Source organism: Hesperophylax consimilis, chromosome 14 (genome assembly GCF_061612785.1).
Source record: "Hesperophylax consimilis isolate HC1 chromosome 14, BYU_Hcon_1.0, whole genome shotgun sequence".
Classification (NCBI taxonomy): Eukaryota; Metazoa; Arthropoda; class Insecta; order Trichoptera; family Limnephilidae; genus Hesperophylax; species Hesperophylax consimilis.
This window is the reverse complement of record NC_142849.1, coordinates 1,615,995-1,627,247: the sequence shown is the minus strand read 5'-3', so window position 1 is coordinate 1,627,247 and position 11,253 is coordinate 1,615,995.

The following is an 11,253-nucleotide window of genomic DNA, read 5'->3' as shown; positions in this document are numbered from 1 at the left end:
AATATATTTAAATAAAACATTGAAATCAATCATAAGATTAAAATTACTTTATCTACATTGATGAACCTATTAAAAGGTATGGAACGCTCGTCAAAAAATTTAAATACTTTCAATATGTGATTATAACATTCATTATATATTTGACGCTGACAGATCAAAGTTCAAACCTTCAAAGGACAGCGCTAGCGTTACAAAACGCGTCTGCATATGACAGTCCAAACAACGAAAGAACGTGTATTCTACCCCTAAAGGTTGTAAGGGTGGAAATGGCTACCTCCTTGTAAGCAGTCTCGTCGAGCGGTTCAAGTAACAAAAGTTCCATCAACGCGAAAGCTCCCGAGAAAGAGGGTGACGAAGGAAAGAATTCTGCGGGTTCGGACCCCTATGGAGGTTACCTCTAGTACTTCTTTAAAACGAATTACTTTAGTAATTTCCATTGAAGCTGCTTCACGAAGTGTTTCCTTGGATTAACAAACACACTGTTTAATGAGATGCCTGGAAAACTCTCTCTTCTTAAATGTTTTGCGTGCCTTTTGAGAAAAGTTTTCTCATGCATTAACGTTAGATTTAAAATAGGAATATTGGGTGGGGAGGGGCTTTTAAGGCTTTCTTACAGCCCATAATTACAGTTCAAATAATAATTATAAAAATCATCCATAGGAAACCATACGATATTCCCTGCTTTAGAGATATTTCGGGAATTTAATGTACCATCTATCACAGATTTGTATAAGAGAATCGCCTTATATCAAATTTAAAAAGAATATTTTATGCATAAAATTCACCCCTCAGATAGCATAAGCAATAAATTAAAAACTAATGGCTTAATAGCCATCCCTGTGCTTAGAACGACCACGGCGCAGCACCACTATTTGTATTTAGGTGTGAGATTGTACAATATATTGTTGCCAAAAAATAAAATTGGTAACCGAAACTTTGAATTATGAACAATTCAAAAAGTCAATTAAGTCGCTAAGATTGGATAATGATATATTGTACCCTTAATTTTCTTACGCTTACTTAATCTGTAAAAAGATATTATATTTTAATTGTCTTTAAAAAACCGTATTTCTAATTTGTATACCTATGTTTGTATTTATTTCATAAGTTTTTGATTATTGTTTAAAAAACTCATTTTACAATCACAAAATTATTTTACTCTAAAGGTAAATACTCCTCTCATAAACACGAGCTCCTGGAGCTCAACTTATGGAGTAGTAGAATAATAACGAAAAAAAATATAAGTCTGCATATTGTTATCATTTGTAATGTTAAATAATTTATTTGTAATAAATAAAAAAATAAATAATAAAAGAATCCAAAAAATACTCTTACAAAATAATCATTGTTCTGTTGAATTGTTTTGGTTTAAATTTTTGGCTGAAAGTAAACTCAACATCACACTAATAGTATGGTAAAACATTCGAAAAACGAACTTGTAAATACATTTTTTTGTGTTTTTAATTCTGCTCTTCTTTTGGCTAATTTAAAAGGGACATTAATTTAAATAATGCTCCATAAAAATTTCAACACGTTTATTATTATTTTTGCTTTTAGGGAACACGTCATAACTTTGTTTTAACCATGTGGTCGTGTGGTAAGAGCGGTTGACTGTCACAAAATGTCAACCTATTTTAATTTCCGCACATTTATTTAGGTTCACCTGAGGTTTATTTATTTAGGTTCAAAAAAAGTTGTTCACGAAAACAAAACATTTGATTGAGGAAAAAGGGGTGGGTACTAACAAAGAGAGCCTAAACACTAAACTAATATATTTTTAATGCCTTGCGCTAAATCAAATACTTAGTGTTATGAAAAATTGATATAGGATATTTATCAGATAGGATATATGAGATGAAAAATATAATAAATTATGTGTCATTTATTTTTACTCGGCAGATATTTTCAATTTGAATGGATATTTTAGGCGACTAATTATTGCCTAAAATAATTTGTTTTCCTTTGTGCTATGCATAAAAAACCTTTTCTTATAAACATTAGTTCATAAAAAAAGTTAATAAATTAGGTTATTCAAGTTTTTCATCTAGGTAACTGTTGATATTGTCCGATAATAAAAATGGAGAATTCGGTTGACAGTGTTCTTCAGATGGACCATTTAGTCTAGCTTGTTGATTACTATCTTTGATTTAGTTCTTAGAAATAAGGATAACTTGGGGTAAGATTATGCCGGGGCAAAATGATAGAAGATGGGTAAATTTAGTCCACAGTTTAATTGTGAAACTTCCGCACATCCCAGATCCAGCCTTCCATATTAACTTTAGACACAACAAGCCGCGCGGTCACGGACTGGAAACTAGAATCATTAAACAACAGCTATAACTCAATTCTAAAACTTTCAATCGTACTCTCACGAACGTGCGTGAGGGGATTGCAGCTTGAACTGGAACTAGAACGGGAATCTTAGAACATGAGATCATTCTTGTTTTACAGTGTTGTTCTAAGACCGGACGATTTGCTTACAATTTGAAGGCGTATCCGTCTATATAGATAGTCGGAAGTATAAAAACAGGATAATAACATTCAAATAAGATCTACCAATTTTTATTTTATTTTCATCCAAAAAAGGTTATATTTTTGAAGTCTGAATTAAAAAGGTTCTGTTTTCTCCAACGCCGTTTTGGTTTTCCTTTTTTTTTACATTAGCTCCACACATGCCTCGAGCAAAATAATTTTCTTCAGGGCCTATTGTCTTTGGAGATATAACTAACTAGCTAACTAACCATCACGCCGTTTCCCCGCAGGAGTAGGCAGAGAGGACGGACCGCCAAACAACTCGGTCTTGGCACACATTTTTTTCCTCATTCATTGGGGATATTGTGTGTAATAATTTAATAAATAATCTGGATATATAATATTACATACACGTATAAAAATAATTGAACAATCTTTAGTGTAAGAGTTGTTATGGAGATGAAGTAACCCATAAAAACCTATCATATGCGTAGAGTAAAGTTGTGTTTAAAAATAAAAATAAGAAAGAAAAATACTTTAGCAATTGTATTTAAAACAGTATAATAGTCGGTGTATGTGAAAAAAATTAAATAAAATGAAATAATAACACGCTCAATTGCTTAACATAAATTATGTATCTATAATAAATACCATAGACATATGAATATTAGTAGACCTGCCCTAAGTGATTAAAAGCGTATTATCCCCACTCCCCATACCGGTTCCATTGAGCCGGCTGGGCTCGCATATGGCCTCAAGTGAAATTTGAAAACGTGACGTCATCATTCTTGTGCGAAATATGGTCGAGGCATCATCGGTTCATTTTACGAAATAATTCGGCAAAATGTTGACTTGTGATATGAAAACTTGTAAAAATAGATGTGAAAAAGAGAATAAACCCAATTGTCGTATTACAATCCATAAGTAAGCATTATTTTACTTTATTTTAAGCTTATTCACACCGTATTATATGGATAATTTTTAGAAACATATACTATCACATCACAATGTAGCGATTCTCAAGTGTGCTCATCGTTGTTTAATGGGGTAAGTAAATTATGAGACATTTGTAAAAGTGTCTTAACTAAATACTCTAAAACTAACTACGACTCTGAAAATAGAAGCTGCCTTACTTTGCCGAATTTGGACTTCGCAAATTAGTTCATAACGTGGCGAGTAATTTGCGCTCCCATGTAGAAATGTCTATTCATTCAAAAGCAGATTTTACTTTTAAGAACTAAATGGTGATATTATAATGCGAGATGCCTATTTACTGTCAGATTGATTTATTGACGAATCACAGTCAGCCTTACTCCCTTCGTTCTTCAACAGTTGATTTTACCCCTCGCCATTATCTTCTCGTCTATTAATTCCTATGTCTGTGATAAATACATTGAAAGAAGGAAAGAAAAAATAAAAAAAAAGAAATAGAGAGAGAGAAAAAGAGTATTCAATATATAGGAGACACATTAGAAACCATTTTAGGTTTAAAAATTACATTCACTTAAAATTATGTTTATTAACACGATATTAAAAATAGGTGGGTAGTTTTATGAAAGCATTTTGATTGTGTAAATAATGATTGCTCAAATTGATCCAGTATGACAACTGCCTTTTTTAAATGGAGGAAACCAGGAAATTTCAAGTTGGTTTTTTTTTCTATTTGGGGAAAATAAAATTACACCGTGAACGCTTATAAATACATCAATTTGAAAACTTCACCGCGTTAAAGTTGTGCCATTCATCAACTCGAGTGTGAAAGTTTCTGGCGTCTCCTCCCCCTAACTCCCTCTAACTCCTCCTAACCACCCGACACCCTTCCCACCCCACCTGACCTTCCCTTACACCTTACATCTTAGTTCATTTCTGACAAGGTATTTATTTTCATCGATGTTTTTTAACATATTTCTGAACACGATCATAAATCACACTTCCGACAAATATTTCGATTGCTATTCCTATTAAACTTATCTCAAGACTCATCATACATAAAGCAGATAATATTATATTATTTATTCGATTTATAAAACATAAAAGGGTTCAAATATGTTTTTTCTTACTTGTTTCCTAAATAAATAAAATTTTAAAATCATCCCATTTTACAAGGAGAAAAACGAGTATTGCTAATTTATTAAAAATCTCTTTATTTTATTGGTAATCCGGTTAATAACGAGATTGTAGACCCATAACGAATAAATTAACAGGTTTCCTGTTTGACCAAATTTATACGTTGGCTCTGTGCTTATGTGTATATCCCTGTCTGTTTATTTTTTGTTTCTTCTTGTTTGTTCTACTTAACCTCCCTCTTCTATTTTTGTACTGTTTCGTATTTGAAACTTATAATTTTGATATCAAAATACCAATGTAAAATTGTACTTATTAACTCCTACCTATGTATCGTAAGTTCCTCTCGTCCCAGAATGAGTTTCGTAACTCATCAGGACCGCTCTAGCAATAAATAAAAATAATAAAAAAACTTTTAGTAAAATACGAATATATTTTTACGATGTCGGAAAACTTGTTCATAAATTTACAATTTTTTTCGCATTTCGATATTATATATTATCAAAACAAATTTAGCAAATGCAGGTGCATGAACACCAATATAACTAAAATTTACTAAAAGCTTTTCAGGAAACGATCTGCGATCCCGTTTTTCACCGGATTACCAATAATTTGAAGAGATTCTTCATAAATTAGCAATACTCATGTTTGTCGATGTAATTCTTCGCTCAGATATATAAAAAAATTAAGCAAAGAGATGTCATCAAATCAATTTTAAAAGAAGTTAAATTGATACGCCTGCCTTTATGCCTCCACTTTTTCCTAATTTAGTCTCACGTACACGGCGACAAAAGCAATTGCTCATTGTGTCCCAGTATGTCCTACTAAGCCGCGTATTTTATCCCAGGATAATTGCATTGTCACAAATACAATAAAATTACATTATCAAAATTAACAACAGGACACGCGAAGCATAGCTAATTTAGCAAAAGAAATAAAGCAACACGCTGTCAAATTCAGCAAATTTGCGGTTTTTTCCCCAAGGCGAAAAAATCTGAAAGAGTTCCGGTGTTCCCCATAAATGTTGGGTAATTAACGCTTTTTGTTCTCATGTTCCATTAACACAGTGGCGTGCCCCCTTCAATAAGCCCCCGTCAACAACCTCCCAACAACCGTCAAAAACCTTCCCCAACACCCGTCAAAACGCCTCCATTTCGAACAAATCCAGTGACGTACATTTCCGCGGAGGCGATTGTTCGAGCACAATGGGGTAACTTTGCACAACTCGGCGCTACTTTTGGTAAAACTTTTGTAAAAGGTCGCTGTGGTTTTCTTTCAAATTCTAGGAATTGGCAACTCTTACTTTTTGTTACTCCGGGCTGATTGGTCGTTACTTTTTATTGTAGGTGCGATGTCTTCGAAGACTTTAAAGTTTGGTAAACTTTGCGATACGATGCGGAGATTAATTTTTATATCGACCGGAACAACAAGCTTTAAAGCGATTCCGCAATTTTTGTAAAATACTTACCATACTTCCTTAATCATAAGGATATTGCCTGCCTTCCAAGGAGAATCACACTCATTGCCTTTACTAGACCTCTTTCGTAGCGTTAGCTGGAAATGGGAAGATTTCTGATATTAATGTTTTCTCCATTTATAATTTAATTGTAATTTTGTAAAAATAAAATAAATTTCGACAAATTGCGTGTAACCGTAAAGCATAAATGTTACTCTTTAGTTGTTATCGTTATAAGAAAAAAAGTTTAAGTTTAAAATATGATAATATTATGTACTTAATACAAATATAACCACGAGCCACACGGCTCGGCTGTGCAGGGCGTGTAGTGAAGCCACTCGAGCGATAATCACCCAAATTTCTGTTACTGCAGGAAAGTAATTTTTATAAATTAAAATTGATTTATTTTGAACTTCCCTCTATCAGCTAATATGTTTAGTCGCCAGCTTGATTAAGCTTCCATTGCTTACCAAAATATGTCACTAATATAAGTCTTATTGATTAATCTAAATGTTGTTTTGTACCATGAAGTCTGGTGTAGACGTTTTTAAAAAATGTAATTTTCAATTGAAATAGTATTATTCGATTTCTTCCCAAATAAGTTGTACAAGTTAGAGTAACTAATTTATAGAATTCATACGTTTTCTAAATATTACCATGATTTTTTATATTATAATTAAACCTAAAACATTGAATAAGCGGTGATTTATAGGTGGATTCATTGGCTTTAAACAAAAGTTAGCAGTTTATATGTTATCATATTAAAATCCAAAACCGAACGCCCGAAAATCTCTATCGCTCAAATGGGTAGCAAAAATGAAGAAATAAGAATCCAACAATGAAGGGTGTTATAGGTACTGTTATATAAGAAGCTTTTTGAACGGAGGAGTTTTAGGAGAGCCACATTTCGTCGCTGAACCGTTTGGACAGTAATATTGCACAGGATACCGAGAGCATTTCAAAAGCGGCCAGGACTTGACATTTACTTGAGATAAGGAGTATCTCCAATTTTGATGATGATAATGATTAATATAATAATAACATGGAATTTATATAGCGCAGTTTAGTGTCATTTCACTTCAAGTGCGCTTAACTACTCGTATAACAAACTTTAAAAAAATGGTAATTCAGTGTTAATAGTTCTTAAAATTATTCCTACAGTGTGCCTTACCCAATACAGATCTAATATTATAACACTAAATACACTGTTTATACAAAGTGATGACAAAACTTAGAATAACAATAACAGTAGGACAGGACAAAACACGAATATTAAAACTAAAACATAACATAAAACAGGAGGCAGTTTGTGCTCAGAAATGAGAATTTTCTGAGCAGACACTAATAATGTCATGTAATAATACACATTACTGAGCCTTTTTAAGGTGTGTTACTCAATCCCCATTTTCTATGAGAAGATTTGAACGTAACGTAGTTTTATTGAAGATTAAATTATTAAAACGGTATCAAGCAGTGCGGTTGTAGTTTTCAAGTGATCTGAACATTTACAAATGTTATTTAGGATTCATTACATTCACAACATTCACTCCTCTACACAGGTTTGTAAAATATCCTCTTATTCTCCGTTCCCTCAAACGTTCACTGTATATCTTATGTAACCGTAATACAATTGCTCGGGTGCGTAAATATCACGTGTCGTCACGTGTTGTCACGCGGTGCCACGTGGTCTCGCGTGGCGCCGCGTGTCTTGCGGGTAGCTCGTTACACAACCATGCAGCAAGATAAATTTGTCACTCGCGAAGGGTTAACATGTCGTTTATCTCTGTTGTGTCTTCGTTACATTATTAGTTGGAGTCGAGAGTATTCCGTGAGAGATTTTCACTTTCGCTTTCGCGCCCGAATAACGCCGTCAGCCGCACGGAAACTGAGAAAGAGGTGGCACGTCCGGAAAAAAGCCTGAAAGCTACACTGAAATACGATTTCTCATTATCTTTATATTGCGAATGCAAACCACATCTATTAAGCCTCCGTGACACAATGGTTAGAGCTAACTCAGAATGCGGAGCTAGAAGGATCGATCTAGAAGTATTAGGAAGGTATTTATCTAACTATATTTTACTTACACTATTCGGTTTATAAAAATTCTCGATTTTCCATATTGTGATATCGTATATAGCAGTTTAAGAGGTTAATCTTGGAAGGCTTGTAACATACAAAGCTGTCGATAATGCAGGAATTGAGACCCATATGATATGATTGAAAACAAATTTTAAACACCAACATCTGCGATTGCCCTCCTCTAGAAAAAAACAGAACAAATAAAGTATCTAGGAATCGTAATTGACCATAACCTTAGATGGATACCTCACATCAAACAAATCACAAATAAACTTCTCAAAACAATACACATTTTCGTAAACATAAGAAACATATATAAAATAAAACAATTGAAAACAATATATTTTGCACTTTGCCAGTCAATAAAAGAATATGGAATTATTGCTTGGGGAGCATTAATTAACAAAACGGCGCACAGTGGCTTAAATTTGAGCGCTGGCGCGACATTGATCCCAGATCGGCATGTTCCCGAAATGAATTTTTGTTTTACCAATGTGTTCTCAATTAATCACTGACATTAAAAAAACCATTGAAAATAACATCCGAAGCTTACTTACTCGGTAATTACGCACAGAACTGAGATGTTCGGGCGCGCAACTATGCTGCTATATCTAGGCGAGTTTGAAGGTGTGCGAAATCGGGTTGTTTGTGTACTTATTTTACAAAAAGAGTATTTTTAAAAATCACTTATGATATTCTTTAAGATACGTGCTTTATTTAAATAAGTGAAATTTTTTTTTTTCATAAATTATAACTGTTGCCTTGGTTCAAAGTTTACCTTTTTTTTCCAATTTTTTTTCCAATTTTTTGCCTTTAATGGAGTAGGAATAAAAATCTTCACGAGTCTTCACGCTAATTTTAATAGAATATTATTGCTGCGTCTTTTTTGTACATGGAAAAAAATAATCACCACCAACTTTAGCCAGCCACTCGAGTAATTGCATTTTTAAGAAATGATTGTACTTAATTTTCGTCCATTTTTTTTCAGAATCCAATATTTAACTCCGATATGTCAAAGAAAGATCAACTGTATGTAATATTTAGTTATGCGTACCGTTAGAATAAAATTTAAGTTATTCACTATTATTCACTGTCAATTTAAATTAACATCTGAAACTCAATTATTATGTAATTGGTCGCATAACAGGGGTACACTGATATTCGGGCACGCAACTATGCTGCTGTATCTAGGCGAGTTAGAAGGCGTGCGAAATCAGGTTGTTTGTGAACTTATTATACAAAAAAAGTATTTTTAAAAATCACTTAAGATATTCTTTAAGATACGTGCTTTATTTAAATAAATGATTTTTTTTCATAAATTATAACTGCTGCCTTGGTTCAAAGTTTACCTTTTTCCTTTTTTTCCAATTTTTTGCTTTTAATTGAGTAGGAATAAAAATCTTCACGAGTCTTTACGCTAATTTTAATAGGATATTATTGTTGTGTCTTTTTTGCACACGGAAAAAAATAATCACCATCAACTTTAGCCAGCCACTCGAGTAATTGCATTTTTAAGAAATGATTTGAATTTTTTTTTCAGAATCCAATATTTGACTCCGATATTCAAAGAAAGATTCAACTAATAAGAATTAACAAAAAATAAGTGGTATTTCTTATTAATACTTATAAAAAACATCAATGATGCCAAATGGTCGAACGCCGAGAGCGATGTCGCGCCAAATCATTAAAATTGGCCACTGTGCGGCGCTACGTGCCACACAATCAATGAAATCATTGATCTTTTACGATTGAATATCAAAATAACACGTCTTATTGGAAAACCCTGAAGTATTATGTTTATAGTTGGCAATCAAAGAAACATTAATTTTTAAATAAGACCATTACAATCTTCTCCGAATACGGTTTGATGTTCTACTAACCTACATCTGGCTTCACTGGATTACATTTTTTTTAAACGGTTATTTTGCTTTGCAAGCATAAACTAGATGGATTCCAACGAAATTGGAAGTTTTTCAACTGCAAGTTAAAAATAATATTATGTTAAAGGCAGTTGAAATATTTAAATATCCACCCGTGAAAAATAGTTCTCGTTAACCCGTTATAAAAAAAAAACTCAGTTCTCCATAAAGTGATGATGACAAAGATCGTAATAAAGAAGATACTTCACTTTTACTCGAAAAACAGTAATTTGCGTCCTGTGCAGACAGGCGGAATTCATTTTCCTAGTTTACATAATTTTCCATACAGCTGAATATGTCATGTAAAATACGGGAAATGTGCGGAACATAAAAACAGAAAGCTTTCATGTTAGCATAAACGTAAATACGGAGAACGACGCCGCGGCGGAAATACGAGCAACACTCGATCTTTGGGGAGGATCAACTCTAAATAACGGAAATAGTGCCTGTTGTTCAGACTATGGAATTAAACGTCACGTTTTATGATTACATGTACATATTTAATGTACAATGTTAGTGGTGTTTATTTCTTTATAATACGTTTGAGTATGAGTAATAATATAAAAACACGTTAATTGGATAGTTTTAACAGGGTCATAGCGTTTTCGAGGATTTGTGATTTAATACTTAAAATGCGCTTTTGCGTGTCCCACACGGAGAAAAATGATAAAATATATTTTTTTTAGAATCTCTTCTAATTATTTGTGATTCCGGTTAAAAACGGGATTGCAGGCCTTACGAATGAATAATCAGGTTTCCTGGTAAATTTTTAATCAATTAAAAAATAAGACTATGATGTCAAAACACGCGTTTATGAAAATCTGAATATTTTTTGCATTTCGTCGTGATGTAGGTGCTATCAAGGCAAACAAAACATTGCATTTTATGCCTATCCTTTTCAAACGTTGCTGGAAATGGCTTTAGCCTTGTTGTTTTGGTCACCAGACCTGAATAGCCAGGTACTTACCTACCTTCCTCTACCCCTTTTCCTTCCCCCCAACGCTACTTACAGCCTCTCAACATACCCTTCAACATAATTCTGCTTACACCCCTTTCACTACCCTTTTCGTTCATCCACAAACAGAAAAAGCTTTACGAATTTCATGATGCCTAAGGATCTGGAGTATTTTTCGGCTTTTACTAATTTTTTTGTTTGTTTTCAAGGTGGTAATAAAATTAAAATATTCTTTTATTTGCCCATGGGGCTTTTAGATTTGGTACATATGGTTATAATTTTTTTATACACAGGTTTGTAATAAACCA